This window comes from Lithobates pipiens, unplaced genomic scaffold, assembly GCF_037356315.1.
Source record: "Lithobates pipiens isolate NorthernLeopardFrog02 unplaced genomic scaffold, aLitPip1_a1.2 Scaffold_18, whole genome shotgun sequence".
In the NCBI taxonomy this organism is placed as follows: Eukaryota; Metazoa; Chordata; class Amphibia; order Anura; family Ranidae; genus Lithobates; species Lithobates pipiens.
The window spans coordinates 435,209,320-435,227,307 of NW_027507758.1; positions in this window are offsets into that span (position 1 = coordinate 435,209,320).

A 17,988-nucleotide genomic window follows, 5' to 3' on the forward strand; every position below is an offset into this window, starting at 1 on the left:
GGCGAAAGCAGAGATCATCTGGGCTGGACAGCTTAAGTAGGCAGGACTGACGAGCAGGATATCATCAACAGGCGTGTCACTGTGGAGAGATAGGAGCTGGCAATTAGCCAACAGCCGAGCAGCTAGCTCAGAGAAGGAAGGGCTGAGCCCAGCCCTGACAACAGGTTAATTAATACAGAAATATTAGCCTCACCTACGGCCATTGACTTACACCATAATAAGGCCAAACCTCAATAAACTTAAACATTAGTAAGAACTGCATCAACACTGAAAGCATTAATGGCACAAAGAAAAAGTCTCATTGTAAAAGGTGTTTCTGAGTGCACTCAGTCCTAAAGTCAGTGGGTGTATGTGTTCCTACCAAAGTGGTACCCCTGGAAGTGACCTTGGGCCTAACTGTCAGTGTTGGCCGACTTTCATTGGGGCCCTTCTTTAGGTGGTGCAAATGTAGCGGTCCCTTTAAGACTGTACACAAGGGATGGCTGATGAGCTGTTAAGTAAGTGTGAGTCTCAGTTGGCATTAACTGTGGGCAGCATGCAAGGGTTTGATAGTTCCGCACATTGTTCTTTGTATGCAATGGATCAGGTCCAATACATTTGGTGGGTAGTTGTCCCATAGGTCTCAGCCCTTAAAGGGATTGTAAAGTTAAAAAATGTTTTTTTTTTTTTAAATAACAAACATGTTATACTTACCTCCACTGTGCAGCTCGTTTTGCACAGAGTGGCCCCGAACCTGCTCTTCTGGGGTCCCTCGGCGGCTGTCTCTGCTTCCTCCCGCAGGTGCTTCTCACGTTCATGCGAGCTCCCTCGCATGGTGAGAAGCATCTGCAGGCGCGCTCCTGTGATACAGCCGGCGGCTATAGTCGCTCGCTGTATCACAGGCCCCGCCGCCCGGCGCTCCGCGTCAGTGGATGTGATTGACAGCAGCGCGAGCCAATGGCTGCGCTGCTTTCCATCCATCCACTCCAGCCAATCAGCGGCCAGGCTGAGTGGTGAAGAGGAAGTCGAGGACGAGCGCAGGACTTTCAAGGGGTGAGGTAAGTAAAACGGGGGGACTGGGGGCGCCGCCACTGTCAGATGTTTTTTCACCTTAATGCATAGAATGCATTAAGGTGAAAAAACATTTACCTTTACAACCCCTTTAAGATCAGGTCCTCACAAGGCTCAGTCTGTCTGCTCCAGTCCCAACACACAAGCAAATTATCTCTCTGCAGCACAGTCTTCAGGCTCCCATGGATACAGAAAAAGCATCCAATTTTTGTACAGACTCTATCCTCTCTGACACAGTGCACAGACCCCAGCAACATGTCTTTACTATATTGTTCTCCATGCTGGTCTGCCAAAATCTCTGGTTATTTGCCTGGGAAAACTGTGTATCTCTCCTCTTCTTGATACAGGGAATCCTGCTTATGGTAGTTCTGCAGTCATTCGCTTGTGTTGTACAGTGCCGCTTTAAGACTACAGTTACCATGATCCTCAGTGTCTGCATAGAAATCCCTCTCTATGCCTTTGATTGGGGGGGGGGGGGTGAGCAGGAGTGAGCAGGGGATGACAGAGCTGCTTCAATGCATTGCCCACACAGCAGGAAAGCTAAGGGTGAGGTGCAGCTTCTGCATCACAGTGACCATGGAGAGAAGGAAGTGAAGTGAGAGGCATATGAAGTTGGCAGCAAACCCGGCTAGTTATAGAAGTGATCATTTCTATGTAAAAGCTGGCAGCATGGAGTAAGACATTTAAACAAACTTATTTACATTTCCTGTGCTGCCTCTGACATAATAGTTACAATGGTGGCAGCAAAAGGATTACAGCCTGGCTTTGAATTGAGACATATTTTTAATTCTTTCTTTCGCACCATTAGGGAGCTTTTTCCGCACTTCCTACCCCTGCACTACCGATACAACAAATGGGGGGATGGAAAAGTCAGCAAAAAAAAAAAAAAAACATTGTTAGGAGTTGTAATGTTTCCTTACTCAACTAAAAATATGTATTTGTTGTTAATTTCTCCGTTGGAGAGATTTCCCATCACTTTCTGCCCTGACAGATCAGGATGAGGGTAGACGTGTTTTATCTATATTTATTTATTAAATGGACTGCGCTAAAGACAAAAGGCAACCGGGATCAAGATCGTACATTTGTCCATGAGCAATTTTAAAGCAAATAAAAAAGTGATATACTGTACAAGCAATTTCCAGTGTCATGTTCAATGCCTCACTTAATGAGGGGAGTAAGAGGGAGGGTAAGGTAGAGTACCGGATAGCAGGAAGATGATGAGAAAGGGAAGGAAGGGGAGGGGGAAGCAGTTTAAGATCAATGAAATAAGGTCCGGTTTTGTGGAAGGGGTCTCCTTTAGTCAAGCAGATAAGTAATGGAAGGGGCAGACGGTATAGTCCACTAAGGCAGCGAGCAGCCACTTGTACCTTCTGGATCAGAGGGTTTCAAGGTTAGAGTGGTGTCATTTTGGAGTGTTATAGTTAAGCCAGGAGGCCTAGATGGTCATATTGGTTTTTAAATGATGCTACTCCAATCAGTTCTGGTTGGTGCCTTAGTTTATTTCCAAAAAGGGGGGGGGGGGGGGGTCAGCTGTTTTATTGTTTTTTTGTGTAAGTATTGATTGTTTTGTAGTCTAATGTCCTACCAGAAAGGGCACATCTGGGGCAATCCATACAAAAATGCAATAGAGACCTCATAGTCTCAGCAGCATAGTAGGGAGAGAGATGGTAGCCAAAAGGGAGGGGACTGATCAATGCGTATAGAGTTTGTAGCAGGTTTCAAAGAATTTTGAGTTGGCTTGATCATTTGTGATATAAACGTTATTCTGAAAAGCTAAGGCTGAAAGGCCTTAACCCAAGTTTTTTTCCCATTCTTTAATGAAGGGTAAGAATCTATTGGGTTTAGCATTGAGGAATATTTTGTACATAAGAGATACTGTCCTAAGAAAAAGGGCCTGATATAGCGGTACTCTTGGCTGCTGTAATCTGTATACCGAGGTTGATACTAAAACTGAAGAGTGCGAAAAGAGTGCGAAATTACAGTGGTACAGCTCTGAATAGAAACCAATCAGCTTCCAGGTTTATTTTGTCAAAGTTTAATCCAACAAAGCTGAAGTTAGAAGCTAATTGGCTGCCATGTAGGGATGAGCCGAACACCCCCCGGTTCGGTTCGCACCAGAACTTGCGAACGACCCCCGCGTTCGGTACGAACGTTAGAACCCCATTGAAGTCTATGGGACTCGAACGTTCGAATTGGAAAGTGCTAATTTTAACGGCTAATATGCAAGATAGTGTCCTAAAAAGGGTTTGGCGACCTGCCTCCTGCCTCAGGGGACATGGGTCACTGCAAAAAAAAGTTTTAAAAACTACCGTTTTGGTGGGAGTACTGATTTTAATGACGATTAAAGTGAAAAAAAAAAAGTGAAATATTCCTTTAAATATGGTGCCTGGTGGGTGTCTGTAGTATGCCTGTGAAGTGCCACGTGTTTCCCGTGTTTAGAACAGTCCCTGCACAAAATGACATTAAGCGGAAATAACACCATTTAAAACTGCTTGCGGTTTTAATGTTATATCTGGTTCCTGCAATATGGTTGAAAATCATTCAGAAAAATGGCATGGGTAGCCCTCCCTGCCCATTACCAGCCTATTTGGGTCTTGTACGCATATTAAGGGGAACCCTGTACCCATATTAAAAAAAGGAAATGCGTGTGGCCCCCAGGCCCTATATACTCAGAACAGCAGTATACAGGCGGTGCAAACAAGACTGGGACTGTGTAGGTTTGTTGTGTTAAGTTGAATCTGTTTGTAATTTTCAACTGGTACATTTTTAAAGTGTAGCTCCAGTCAAAAAAAATATTTTTAAGCTTTTTGGAAAACATAGGGAAGGGTTATCACCCCTGTATAATTTGTTTTGTCGTCCATCTTTTTTCATCTCACTTGCTGTTGTCTCCTTCCGTTTGCAAGTAGGAGATGTTTGTAAGTTGGATGTTTGAAAGTAGGGGCCTGCCCTATATGCTCTGCAGAACAAGGTGTTGGTTTTGCAACAACATTGTAAGCCCTCAAAGTGACTCTTGGTGGGCGCTGGAGCGCCCTGCTGTGAACGATTATATCAAGAATTGTAATTACATGCCATTGTTGAACAGTGGTAGAAAAATTGACCTTTGGTGGTTGTGGTGCTGGTGCCACAACACTATAAGTCCTCACAGTTACTCTGGGTGGGCACAGGAAGGGGCCCTCCTGTGAAATATTATATCAAGAATTGTAATTACATGTCCCTGTTAAACAGGGGCAGAAAAATTGGGCCTTAGGCACTGGTGCCATCACACTGCAACCTCTGCCATACACTCTAGTTTTATTGCAGGAATTAGCCCTGCTGCAAAGCATTGCATCAAAAATTTTACTTAAACGCCCCTGTTAAACAGGGGCAGAAAAATTGGGCCTTAGGCACTGGTGCCATCACACTGCAACCTCTGCCATACACTCTAGTTTTATTGCAGGAATTAGCCCTGCTGCAAAGCATTGCATCAAAAATTTTACTTAAACGCCCCTGTTAAACAGGGGCAGAAAAATTGGGCCTTAGGCACTGGTGCCATCACACTGCAACCTCTGCCATACACTCTAGTTTTATTGCAGGAATTAGCCCTGCTGCAAAGCATTGCATCAAAAATTGTACTTAAACGCCCCTGTTAAACAGGGGCAGAAAAATTGGGCCTTAGGCACTGGTGCCATCACACTGCAACCTCTGCCATACACTCTAGTTTTTTTGCAGGAATTAGCCCTGCTGCAAAGCATTGCATCAAAAATTGTACTTAAACGCCCCTGTTAAACAGGGGCAGAAAAATTGGGCCTTAGGCACTGGTGCCATCACACTGCAACCTCTGCCATACACTCTAGTTTTTTTGCAGGAATTAGCCCTGCTGCAAAGCATTGCATCAAAAATTGTACTTAAACGCCCCTGTTAAACAGGGGCAGAAAAATTGGGCCTTAGGCACTGGTGCCATCACACTGCAACCTCTGCCATACACTCTAGTTTTTTTGCAGGAATTAGCCCTGCTGCAAAGCATTGCATCAAAAATTTTACTTAAACGCCCCTGTTAAACAGGGGCAGAAAAATTGGGCCTTAGGCACTGGTGCCATCACACTGCAACCTCTGCCATACACTCTAGTTTTATTGCAGGAATTAGCCCTGCTGCAAAGCATTGCATCAAAAATTGTACTTAAACGCCCCTGTTAAACAGGGGCAGAAAAATTGGGCCTTAGGCAATGGTGCCATCACACTGCAACCTCTGCCATACACTCTAGTTTTTTTGCAGGAATTAGCCCTGCTGCAAAGCATTGCATCAAAAATTGTACTTAAACGCCCCTGTTAAACAGGGGCAGAAAAATTGGGCCTTAGGCACTGGTGCCATCACACTGCAACCTCTGCCATACACTCTAGTTTTTTTGCAGGAATTAGCCCTGCTGCAAAGCATTGCATCAAAAATTGTACTTAAACGCCCCTGTTAAACAGGGGCAGAAAAATTGGGCCTTAGGCACTGGTGCCATCACACTGCAACCTCTGCCATACACTCTAGTTTTATTGCAGGAATTAGCCCTGCTGCAAAGCATTGCATCAAAAATTTTACTTAAACGCCCCTGTTAAACAGGGGCAGAAAAATTGGGCCTTAGGCACTGGTGCCATCACACTGCAACCTCTGCCATACACTCTAGTTTTATTGCAGGAATTAGCCCTGCTGCAAAGCATTGCATCAAAAATTTTACTTAAACGCCCCTGTTAAACAGGGGCAGAAAAATTGGGCCTTAGGCACTGGTGCCATCACACTGCAACCTCTGCCATACACTCTAGTTTTATTGCAGGAATTAGCCCTGCTGCAAAGCATTGCATCAAAAATTTTACTTAAACGCCCCTGTTAAACAGGGGCAGAAAAATTGGGCCTTAGGCACTGGTGCCATCACACTGCAACCTCTGCCATACACTCTAGTTTTTTTGCAGGAATTAGCCCTGCTGCAAAGCATTGCATCAAAAATTGTACTTAAACGCCCCTGTTAAACAGGGGCAGAAAAATTGGGCCTTAGGCACTGGTGCCATCACACTGCAACCTCTGCCATACACTCTAGTTTTATTGCAGGAATTAGCCCCGCTGCAAAGCATTGCATCAAAAATTGTACTTAAACGCCCCTGTTAAACAGGGGCAGAAAAATTGGGCCTTAGGCACTGGTGCCATCACACTGCAACCTCTGCCATACACTCTAGTTTTTTTGCAGGAATTAGCCCTGCTGCAAAGCATTGCATCAAAAATTGTACTTAAACGCCCCTGTTAAACAGGGGCAGAAAAATTGGGCCTTAGGCACTGGTGCCATCACACTGCAACCTCTGCCATACACTCTAGTTTTTTTGCAGGAATTAGCCCTGCTGCAAAGCATTGCATCAAAAATTTTACTTAAACGCCCCTGTTAAACAGGGGCAGAAAAATTGGGCCTTAGGCACTGGTGCCATCACACTGCAACCTCTGCCATACACTCTAGTTTTTTTGCAGGAATTAGCCCTGCTGCAAAGCATTGCATCAAAAATTGTACTTAAACGCCCCTGTTAAACAGGGGCAGAAAAATTGGGCCTTAGGCACTGGTGCCATCACACTGCAACCTCTGCCATACACTCTAGTTTTTTTGCAGGAATTAGCCCTGCTGCAAAGCATTGCATCAAAAATTGTACTTAAACGCCCCTGTTAAACAGGGGCAGAAAAATTGGGCCTTAGGCACTGGTGCCATCACACTGCAACCTCTGCCATACACTCTAGTTTTTTTGCAGGAATTAGCCCTGCTGCAAAGCATTGCATCAAAAATTGTACTTAAACGCCCCTGTTAAACAGGGGCAGAAAAATTGGGCCTTAGGCACTGGTGCCATCACACTGCAACCTCTGCCATACACTCTAGTTTTTTTGCAGGAATTAGCCCTGCTGCAAAGCATTGCATCAAAAATTGTACTTAAACGCCCCTGTTAAACAGGGGCAGAAAAATTGGGCCTTAGGCACTGGTGCCATCACACTGCAACCTCTGCCATACACTCTAGTTTTTTTGCAGGAATTAGCCCTGCTGCAAAGCATTGCATCAAAAATTGTACTTAAACGCCCCTGTTAAACAGGGGCAGAAAAATTGGGCCTTAGGCACTGGTGCCATCACACTGCAACCTCTGCCATACACTCTAGTTTTTTTGCAGGAATTAGCCCTGCTGCAAAGCATTGCATCAAAAATTGTACTTAAACGCCCCTGTTAAACAGGGGCAGAAAAATTGGGCCTTAGGCACTGGTGCCATCACACTGCAACCTCTGCCATACACTCTAGTTTTTTTGCAGGAATTAGCCCTGCTGCAAAGCATTGCATCAAAAATTGTACTTAAACGCCCCTGTTAAACAGGGGCAGAAAAATTGGGCCTTAGGCACTGGTGCCATCTCACTGCAACCTCTGCCATACACTCTAGTTTTATTGCAGGAATTAGCCCTGCTGCAAAGCATTGCATCAAAAATTTTACTTAAACGCCCCTGTTAAACAGGGGCAGAAAAATTGGGCCTTAGGCACTGGTGCCATCACACTGCAACCTCTGCCATACACTCTAGTTTTATTGCAGGAATTAGCCCTGCTGCAAAGCATTGCATCAAAAATTTTACTTAAACGCCCCTGTTAAACAGGGGCAGAAAAATTGGGCCTTAGGCACTGGTGCCATCACACTGCAACCTCTGCCATACACTCTAGTTTTATTGCAGGAATTAGCCCTGCTGCAAAGCATTGCATCAAAAATTGTACTTAAACGCCCCTGTTAAACAGGGGCAGAAAAATTGGGCCTTAGGCACTGGTGCCATCACACTGCAACCTCTGCCATACACTCTAGTTTTTTTGCAGGAATTAGCCCTGCTGCAAAGCATTGCATCAAAAATTGTACTTAAACGCCCCTGTTAAACAGGGGCAGAAAAATTGGGCCTTAGGCACTGGTGCCATCACACTGCAACCTCTGCCATACACTCTAGTTTTATTGCAGGAATTAGCCCTGCTGCAAAGCATTGCATCAAAAATTTTACTTAAACGCCCCTGTTAAACAGGGGCAGAAAAATTGGGCCTTAGGCACTGGTGCCATCACACTGCAACCTCTGCCATACACTCTATTTTTATTGCAGGAATTAGCCCTGCTGCAAAGCATTGCATCAAAAATTTTACTTAAACGCCCCTGTTAAACAGGGGCAGAAAAATTGGGCCTTAGGCACTGGTGCCATCACACTGCAACCTCTGCCATACACTCTAGTTTTTTTGCAGGAATTAGCCCTGCTGCAAAGCATTGCATCAAAAATTGTACTTAAACGCCCCTGTTAAACAGGGGCAGAAAAATTGGGCCTTAGGCACTGGTGCTGGTGCCACCACACTGCAACCTCTGCCATATACTCTAGTTTTATTGCAGGAATTAGCCCTGCTGCAAAGCATTGCATCAAAAATTGTAATTAAACGCCCCTGTTAAACAGGGGCAGAAAAATTGGGCTGCTGGCATCACCCAGAACCAAAAATGTTCTTCCAACATATCAGCGGAGGAGGAAGAGGATAGACAATCAACATAACAGGACAGTCACTCAGCATCAGCATAGGCAGTCTTGAAGGGATGTGGTATTTCAAAAAAAATTATTCGGTTACATCAGCTTCAGGTGCTTGGTAGCTGTGGGTGATCCAAGACTGATTCATCTTGATGAAGGTCAGTCGATCAACTGATTCGGTGGACAGGCGCACCCTGTGATCGGTAACGAAGCCACCAGCAGCACTGAAGGTGCGTTCCGAAAGAACGCTGGATGCAGGACAGGCCAGTAGCTCAATTGCATACTGTGCAAGCTCTGGCCAGTGATCCATCCTCAAGACCCAGTAAGCCAGAGGATTTTCAGCGGGAAAGGTGTCCAAGTCTGACCTTGCCCCTAGGTATTCCTGCACCATGTAAATTAGACGCTGGCGATGGGTGCTGGAACCAATCATACCTTGGGGCTGCGGACTAAAAAATTGTCTGAAAGCATCAGTCAGACGGCCACCTTCTCCACCGCTCCTTCTGACTGATGCCTCAGCAACACGTTGTCCAGGACCAGGAGTTTGTGACCTCCCAGTCTCTGGGAACGCGTTGCACAGAGCTTTCTGCAAGGCCTCCCGGAGATGTCTCATCCTCTGCTCCCTCTGCGATGGCAAGATAAGGTCGGCAACCTTACCCTTGTACCGTGGATCAAGGAGAGTGGCCAGCCAGTAATGGTCCCTCTCCTTGATCCGAAGAATACGAGGATCCTTCCGCAGGCTTTGCAGGATCAGGGAGGCCATGCAGCGTAGGTTAGCTGAGGCATTCGGTCCGGAGTCCTCTGGGTCACTAAGGACAACATGATCCGCAGCTACCTCCTCCCAGCCACGTACAAGTCCACGTGTTTCTTGGTACTGTAAATCATCCCTATAAGACTGCTGCTGCTGATGCTGAGTGCCAGCCTCCACCTCCATGCTGACACAATCATCCTCCTCCTCCTCTTCCTCCTCCTCACCCTCTTCCTGTGTGATGGGTGGCACAGCAGGAACACTGTCTGGATAAAGGGGGCCTTGAGAGGCAAGGAAGTCCTCCTCTTCCTGCCTCTGTTCTGCCTCAAGTGCCCTGTCCATTATTCCACGCAGCGTATGCTCCAAGAGGTGGACAAGAGGTATAGTGTCACTGATGCATGCACTGTCACTGCTCACCATCCTTGTGGCCTCCTCAAACGGTGACAGGACAGTGCATGCATCCCTGATCATGCCCCACTGGCGTGGTGAGAAAAAACCAAGCTCCCCTGACCCTGTCCTGGTGCCGTAGTCGCACAGGTACTCATTGATGGCCCTCTGCTGCGTGTGCAGCCGCTGCAGCATGGCCAACGTGGAGTTCCACCTGGTGGGCATGTCACATATAAGGCGGTTCTTGGGCAGGTTCAACTCCTTTTGGAGCTCAGCCAGCCGAGCACAGGCATTAAATGATCGGCGGAAATGCACACAGACTCTCCTGGCCTGTTTCAGGACATCCTGTAAGCCGGGGTACCTGCCCAAGAACCGCTGCACCACCAGGTTAAGGACGTGAGCTACACAGGGCACATGGGTCAGTTGTCCCTGTCGGAGGGCGGAGAGGAGGTTGGTGCCATTGTCGCAAACCACCATTCCTGGCTTAAGCTGGCGTGGCGTCAACCACCTCTCGGCCTGCCCCTGCAGAGCTGACAAAACATCCGCCCCAGTGTGGCTCCTGTCCCCCAAACAAACCAGCGCAAGCACGGCATGGCATCGTTTTGCCTGCGTACTTGCGTAGCCCCTGCAACGCCTACGGAGCACCGCTGGTTCTGAGGACAGAGCACTGGAAGAGGCCATGGAGGAAGAAGAAGAGGAGGGGGTGGAGGAGAGAGGTGTGTCACAACCAATAGTAGCATTTTGGAGGCGTGGTGGCGGAACAACCTCCAATACTACTGCACCTTGTCCTGCATCCTTCCCAGCAGCCAGAAGAGTGACCCAATGGGCCGTGAAAGACAGGTAACGTCCCTGTCCATGCCTGCTGGACCATGAGTCAGCGGTAATATGCACCTTACCGCTGACCGCCCTGTCCAGCGAGGCAAGGACATTGCCTTCCACATGCCGGTAGAGAGCCGGAATTGCCTTCCGTGAGAAAAAGTGGCGTTTGGGGACCTGCCACTGAGGAACCGCACATTGTACAAACTCACGGAAGGGGGCCGAGTCTACCAACTGAAAAGGCAGCAGTTGAAGTGCTAGCAATTTAGCCAAGCTAGCATTCAACCGCTGGGCATGTGGATGGCTGGGAGTAAATTTCTTCCGCCGGTCCAGCAGCTGGGGCAGGGACATTTGTCTGCTATAATCGGACGTGGATGTACCACTAGCAGAGTTCCCGGAAGCACTTGGCTGTGACACACCTAATTCTACACCTTCATTCCTCTCAGAGCAGGTTTCAGAGAGGACTGAAGGTCTAGTGGGGTTGGAGATGCCAGCTGATGAGGAGCAAGGAGAGGTCCGCTTTGTTCTTTGGTGTGGGTCTTTGAGGTATGCTTGCCAACGAGCTGCATGGCAGGTCAACATATGTCTGGTCAAGCATGTGGTGCCCAAGCGGCTGATGTTTTGGCCACGTGAGATACGCTTGAGACATATGTTGCAAATAGCAGCGGTGCGATCTGATGCACTCGTCTCAAAAAAGGCCCACACCAAAGAACTTTTAGAATAACGCGCAGAGGAAGCGCTCTGCGCAGAGGAAGCGCTCTGCGCAGGCGGAGCTCTGCGGTATGATTCAGTCGGTGTGCTGCCCCTAAGCTGGCCCCCGGAGGGCATCCTGCCTCGTTGGACATGTGCCTCCTCCTCCTCCTCCTCCTCCTCCTCCTCCCTCCTTCCAGGCACCCACGTGGAGTCAGTGCCCTCATCATCCCCTCCCTCTTCATCGCTGTAGCAAACCTGGCAGTATGCTGCAGCTTGTGGAACATGACTGCCAGATTGCTGTGCTTCTTGAGCATCCCCTCTCTCTGTGCTCACGCTACTGCCTTCCTCTAGCTGAGTGTCATCATCAGAGCCCACCAAACACTGGGCATCCTCCTGGAGCATGTACCCAACACTGTGCTCAAAGAGTTCAGGAGACTCCTCAGGAGGACGTGGTGGGTCTAGGGAAGGAGTCACTGATGATGACATTGAGAGGAGGGACGACGATGTGTTGGCAGCTGCTTTTCTACTACCCTGAGACTGGGTGAGAGAGGATGAGGAGGATGAAGAGGGCTTGGTCATCCACTCTACCAAGTCGTTGGCATGTTGCGGTTCAACATGTCCAGCTGCAGAAAAGAAGGACAAGCATGTCCCATGGCCACGTGCTGATGACAATGCACCGCGTCCACGACCAGCACTGTTGTCTCTAGACACAGAGCCTGCTTGCCCTCTTTTATCGGCTCGCGCCTGTCTGCCTCTCCTTGCTGGCCTTCCAGACATGGTAATGGCCTGAAGGGAGTTGGGTAAAACAGTAGTTGGGTAGTTTATATTGTGCTGGAGGCACACAACACCCACTAACTCCTGCAGATGCCTTTTTTATAGAACAGCAGAGTTAAAGGGGTATATACAGATGTATACTGTGCTGTGCTGGAAGCACACACAACTTCCAATAACTCCAGCAGATGCCAATCGGTCCCAAATAGAGAACAGCTATGTAGGTGGATAATAGCGGTATGTACTGGGTACAGAGCAGGCACACAGCACGCACTATCTCCTGAGTGACACTGCTGACTGCAAGCTCTATTGTTAAAGATGGACCACTAGCTATATAGGTGAGGTGAATATCACGGTGTATACTGCGGTCAGGGCACGCAGACAATAACAAGAAAACAGCAGAGTTAAAGGGGTATATACAGATGTATACTGTGCTGTGCTGGAAGCACACACAACTTCCAATAACTCCAGCAGATGTCAATCGGGCCCAAATAGAGAACAGCTATGTAGGTGGATAATAGCGGTATGTACTGGGTACAGAGCAGGCACACAGCACGCACTATCTCCTGAGTGACACTACTGACTGCAAGCTCTATTGTTAAAGATAGACCACTAGCTATATAGGTGAGGTGAATATCACAGTGTATACTGCGGTCAGGGCACGCAGACAATAACAAGAAAACAGCAGAGTTAAAGGGGTATATACAGATGTATACTGTGCTGTGCTGGAAGCACACACAACTTCCAATAACTCCAGCAGATGTCAATCGGGCCCAAATAGAGAACAGCTATGTAGGTGGATAATAGCGGTATGTACTGGGTACAGAGCAGGCACACAGCACGCACTATCTCCTGAGTGACACTGCTGACTGCAAGCTCTATTGTTAAAGATGGACCACTAGCTATATAGGTGAGGTGAATATCACGGTGTATACTGCGGTCAGGGCACGCAGACAATAACAAGAAAACAGCAGAGTTAAAGGGGTATATACAGATGTATACTGTGCTGTGCTGGAAGCACACACAACTTCCAATAACTCCAGCAGATGTCAATCGGGCCCAAATAGAGAACAGCTATGTAGGTGGATAATAGCGGTATGTACTGGGTACAGAGCAGGCACACAGCACGCACTATCTCCTGAGTGACACTGCTGACTGCAAGCTCTATTGTTAAAGATGGACCACTAGCTATATAGGTGAGGTGAATATCACGGTGTATACTGCGGTCAGGGCACGCAGACAATAACAAGAAAACAGCAGAGTTAAAGGGGTATATACAGATGTATACTGTGCTGTGCTGGAGGCACACACAACTTCCAATAACTCCAGCAAATGACAATCGGGCTCAAATAGAGAACAGCTTTGTAGGTGTATATAGTGGTATGTACTGGGTACAGAGCACGCAGACAGCACGCACTAACACTACTGACTGCAAGCTCTATTATTAAAGCTAGATCACTAGCTATATAGGTGAGGTGAATATAGTGGTGTATACTGCGGTCAGGGCACAGACAGTAACCACTACACAAGAGCAAAATAGTAAATCAGCCAAAAACGATTGGTGTGTAACTGTGTTGAAGGTACACAGAACACCCACTGCTTCAGATGCTAACAAACACTACACGAGGCCGCCTGAAAGGCAGCTTTATATAGTGTGGGGCATGCACTACACAGTCTGAGCTATGATTGGCCACAGGCAGGATGCCTGTGGCCAACCATTGCTCTCCTCGCTACTGGCGCTGCGATTGGCCAAGCATGCGGGGTCACAGTGCATGCTTGGCCAATCGTGAGACAGCAATGCATTGCGCCATCGCAGTGCATTGTGGGCCACACGAATTTTGCCGCGAACGGCCCAAACGTTCGGAATTCGGCGAACGCACGAACGACCGATGTTCGAGTCGAACATGCGTTTGACTCGAACACGAAGCTCATCCCTACTGCCATGCACAACTGCACCAGATTTTGCACTCTCCAGTTTTAGTAAACTAGATACTGTGTATATTTGATGGGAAGATACTTCCTTGTGAAAGCATACAGAGGAACTTGTTTCTTTTTTCTTTTATTCATACCATTTACAGTGCAGCATTGGGGATTAGTGAGAACCTGTCTTGAATTTTCTGAGCCTGTGGTGGGGCATGTGTATGCCTCATTTCTGACTATTAATGGACACAAGGTTTTGTATTACACAATAGTGATCATAATTTTGGCATGATCAGTAGATAGCACTCAGCACTTTATATATTGTAATTTTTATTCCATATATTGCACTTTTACTATCAGAGAATTTGAGGTTTGAGAATGTTTTGCAAGACAAGCAACATTTTTAAATACATTAAATACATTTTGACTTGATATACTAGTGATGTATCCCAACTGAGTATAAAAGAGAAGAGAGCCGCCTCTAAGTGTAGCAATATGGTTACATTTATTGATTGTACAACATTTAGCAACTCACATGGTTGATGATTACAAGAGGCACATCTAAGTATGCAGGCATCCGGGGTAAACACATAGACCATCCCCCACACCACCATTGATGTCTTCCCTTCCAAGCTGCACTCCACAAGCGGTTCAAGCCACGCTTTCAGATCGCTCTACTGTAGGGTACGATTGCAGAATGACAGCGGTGAGAGACGGTGGTGCGGGGGATGGTCTATGTGGACAGCTTTTCCCCAGGATGCCTACATACTTAGATGTGCCTCTTTTAATGATCAACCATGTAAGTTGCTAAATGTTGGACCTTCATTAAATGTAACCATATTGCTACACTTAGAGGCACCTCTTTTCTCTTTTTTACTCTGTAGCTCCTGCTGGATTTTGCTTCAGATCCCGTTGTGGATGGACATTTTATGGTTACACAACCTATAAGATTGCTATAATCTTTTTTTATATGGACTATAAACTGAAGTATTTATAAATAAATGGTTGTGGAACAAATCATTTGAGTTTTCATTATTTCTTATAGGAAAATTTGCTTTGATATAAGAGTGCTTTGGATTACAAGCATGTTTCTGGAACTAATTATGTTCGCAATCCAAGGTTTTACTGTATTGGCTTTAAAAACTTTCACTATTTAGCCTTTGGTATTATACATATGATATAAATCAACTCCACCAGAGGGAGCTCCAACCGTGTATTACCTGCTACAGGGCATTGTAATGAGCTTGTGTAAATCGCTCTTCTTTCTCCTTTATTCAAAGGTGTAGACACATAAAATGTGACTTAATTATATTCAAATAAATATTTATTTATAATAAGTTATATTTATAGCTGTGGCGCCAACTACATATTTCAGATTTGTTTAAAATAATGATGATTTTTCATTTTTATAAATTATTTTTATTTTAATAAGGAGTATATTTTTTGCTTAGTTTGTTGAAGCTGTATTTATGTCAACATCTAATCTTGTGCAGAGGAAATGCCTATTCTTTTTAACCCCTTAGAGATGGACAGTAAAACAAATGTTAATGCCTGAACACAATTTTGCAACTTTGACACGTGTTATTAAATCTGTACATATCATCACAATGACTTTAAGTATCCAGGTGAATTATACCTTGTTTTTTTTTTCAGGACAAATTGGGCCTTCTTTTTGTAGTAGATGGTAACAGATATGTCCTGATTTTTTTATATCAAAAGAAAACTGGCCTAAAATAGTAAAAAAAAAATTTTTTTTTTTTACATTTGGCTGTATGTTTCTTGCTATTACCACAACTAACCATCACCAATAAACAATTCTTCTGTTCCTGATGATCGCAGCGATACCACAAATTTCTCTCCCCCATCTGCTGCAGCAAAAAAAATGCAGTCACTGCCACCCACATGCCCAGCATCTAAATTCAAGCTTGTCAAAGCTGCTGGCTTTACAACTCTTGCCTTTCCCTCTGGTGGATTCTGCCCCTTTCGTGATTTTGCAGAATGTGCTGTACCACAATGACAGGTTCCCAGTCACTATTTCTTTTCACGTAAGGTTATTCCAGCTCTGTACCATTCGCGTGGAAGGCAAAGTTGTGGCATCGTTGGGCAAGGCACTCAGCCACAAGGTCCACATTACTGCTGACATGTGGTCCAGCAAGCATGATCAGGGACGCTATATTTTGTTCATAGCACACTCTGCTTGCAACTCAGAAGAATGCAGGATAGGGCTCAGTGCTGCAGCTTGTTGTACCACCACATCACCATACAGCTACTGGTGATGATGACAGATTTGTCAGCTCCACCCCATCCTCCTCCTCCTCTTCCATGCCCTCCTCTGCCTGCAGGGAAATTTTATTTTTTGGTTTTATAAACTTCATTATTTCTGCAGCAGGTCCTATACACAGTGCAGATGTACCACTTTACAGGCAGACTAAAGGGATTATATGTTTTATAGCAGAAAACAAAATTATAATTTTTAACATTTTCTGTCTTTTTTATTTATATTGCAAGAAATAAAAAACCCAGTGGTGAGCAAATACCACGAAATTAAATCTCTATTTGTGTGGAAAAAAACGTAATATTTATTTGTGTACAGTGTTGCATGACCAAGCAATTGCCAAATTAGGGCATTGCTGAATAGCAAAAAATGCTCTGTTCATGAAGGGGGTAAAATTTTCCGGAGGTCATGTGGTTAATGTTAGATTCTTCACATGACCGCAGTCTCCCCCTGGTCCTGGGCATTGATGAATATGCTCTGTGTGAGTGTTACTCCACATGCACGGGCTAGTAGGCCCTACCCACAAGTATGGCTAGCTTTAGCATAGAGAAAGTAATGGGTTGACCTGTGTGAGCTCCACCAATCAGCAGAAGCCATTGAGAGTATACTGTTTATACGTATCACTACATATTACAATGTATTACCTGGAGTATGTTTTTCTTTCTCAACAAAAGTAGAACTTGGTTTTAATGGCTATATTAAAATATTGATCAGTGTCATGGAGCCCATTCTTGTGTGGCAACCTTTGAGCTACTCAAAAAGCATTGAAGCGAAAGACAGCCAGGCAGCTACCATTTTTTAAAAGGTGTCAGCATGATAGCCCATAGGTTTTTTTCAATACAGGTTTTGTTTAAGTTGGTGGACTTAAACACGCAGCCTGATACATGCAAATGTAACCATTTTGCATATTGCTTGTGATAATCTGGCAATATAAGGTTAAGCTCTAGAGCAGGGGCGTCAAACCCAATTTCATCCTGGGAACACATCAGCATTATGTATCTGTAAGACTAGATATGCAGAGCACCCCAACTCCTCTTACATCAGAGATCAAGAGTCCCTACCATCAGAAGTTAGGAGTCCCCCACCCTCCCTTTCCATCACAGTGCACCCCTTACCTTGTGCTGCTGCCGGAAAAAAAGCTAGGAAACAGAAAGTGCAGGGTCTGGAAGAGCACCACATGGGGGCTGGAGTCAGCTTCCGGAGTCTGCTGAATGCTGAGACCAGGAGAGAGGGAGGTGAAGGGGTGTTGCGGCTGCACAGAGAGGCACAGGGTCTGTAGGAATTCTGTCTTTCTCTTTGCTGCCAACTGCTGGGGGGTCAGAAACGAGCCTCTCTGCAGCTGCGCAGAGAAGGGCAGTATCTGGAGGAGGAGTTCTGTCTTCCTCTCTGCTGCCGACGGCTAAGACAAAGTAGGGGCAGAGACGAGGGAGGCACAGCTGCAGGAGAGATGAAAGGGCCACATTAAGGCTGGATTCACACCTTTGCATTTTTAGTGCTTTTCGCATTTTGCAGATTTGCACTACAGAAATTGTTCCATAGGAAATAATGTTCAATGTTCTGTAGTGCAAATCTGCCAAATGCAAAAAGCACTAAAACTGCATAGGTGTGAATCCAGCCTAACTGGCTCGATGGACCGAATTCAGCCCGTGGTCCTTGCGTTTGACACAAATGCTTTAGAGCAATCAAAGAAAGTGCTATTGTACAACCTTTTGGCAAATATGTCTGAATGTTTAGCAGATGTTCCCCTCTTCTCCATAGCAAAGGAAATGACAATTCAGACTTTGTAACATCAACCATGTAGGAAGGAAAATAGCAGAG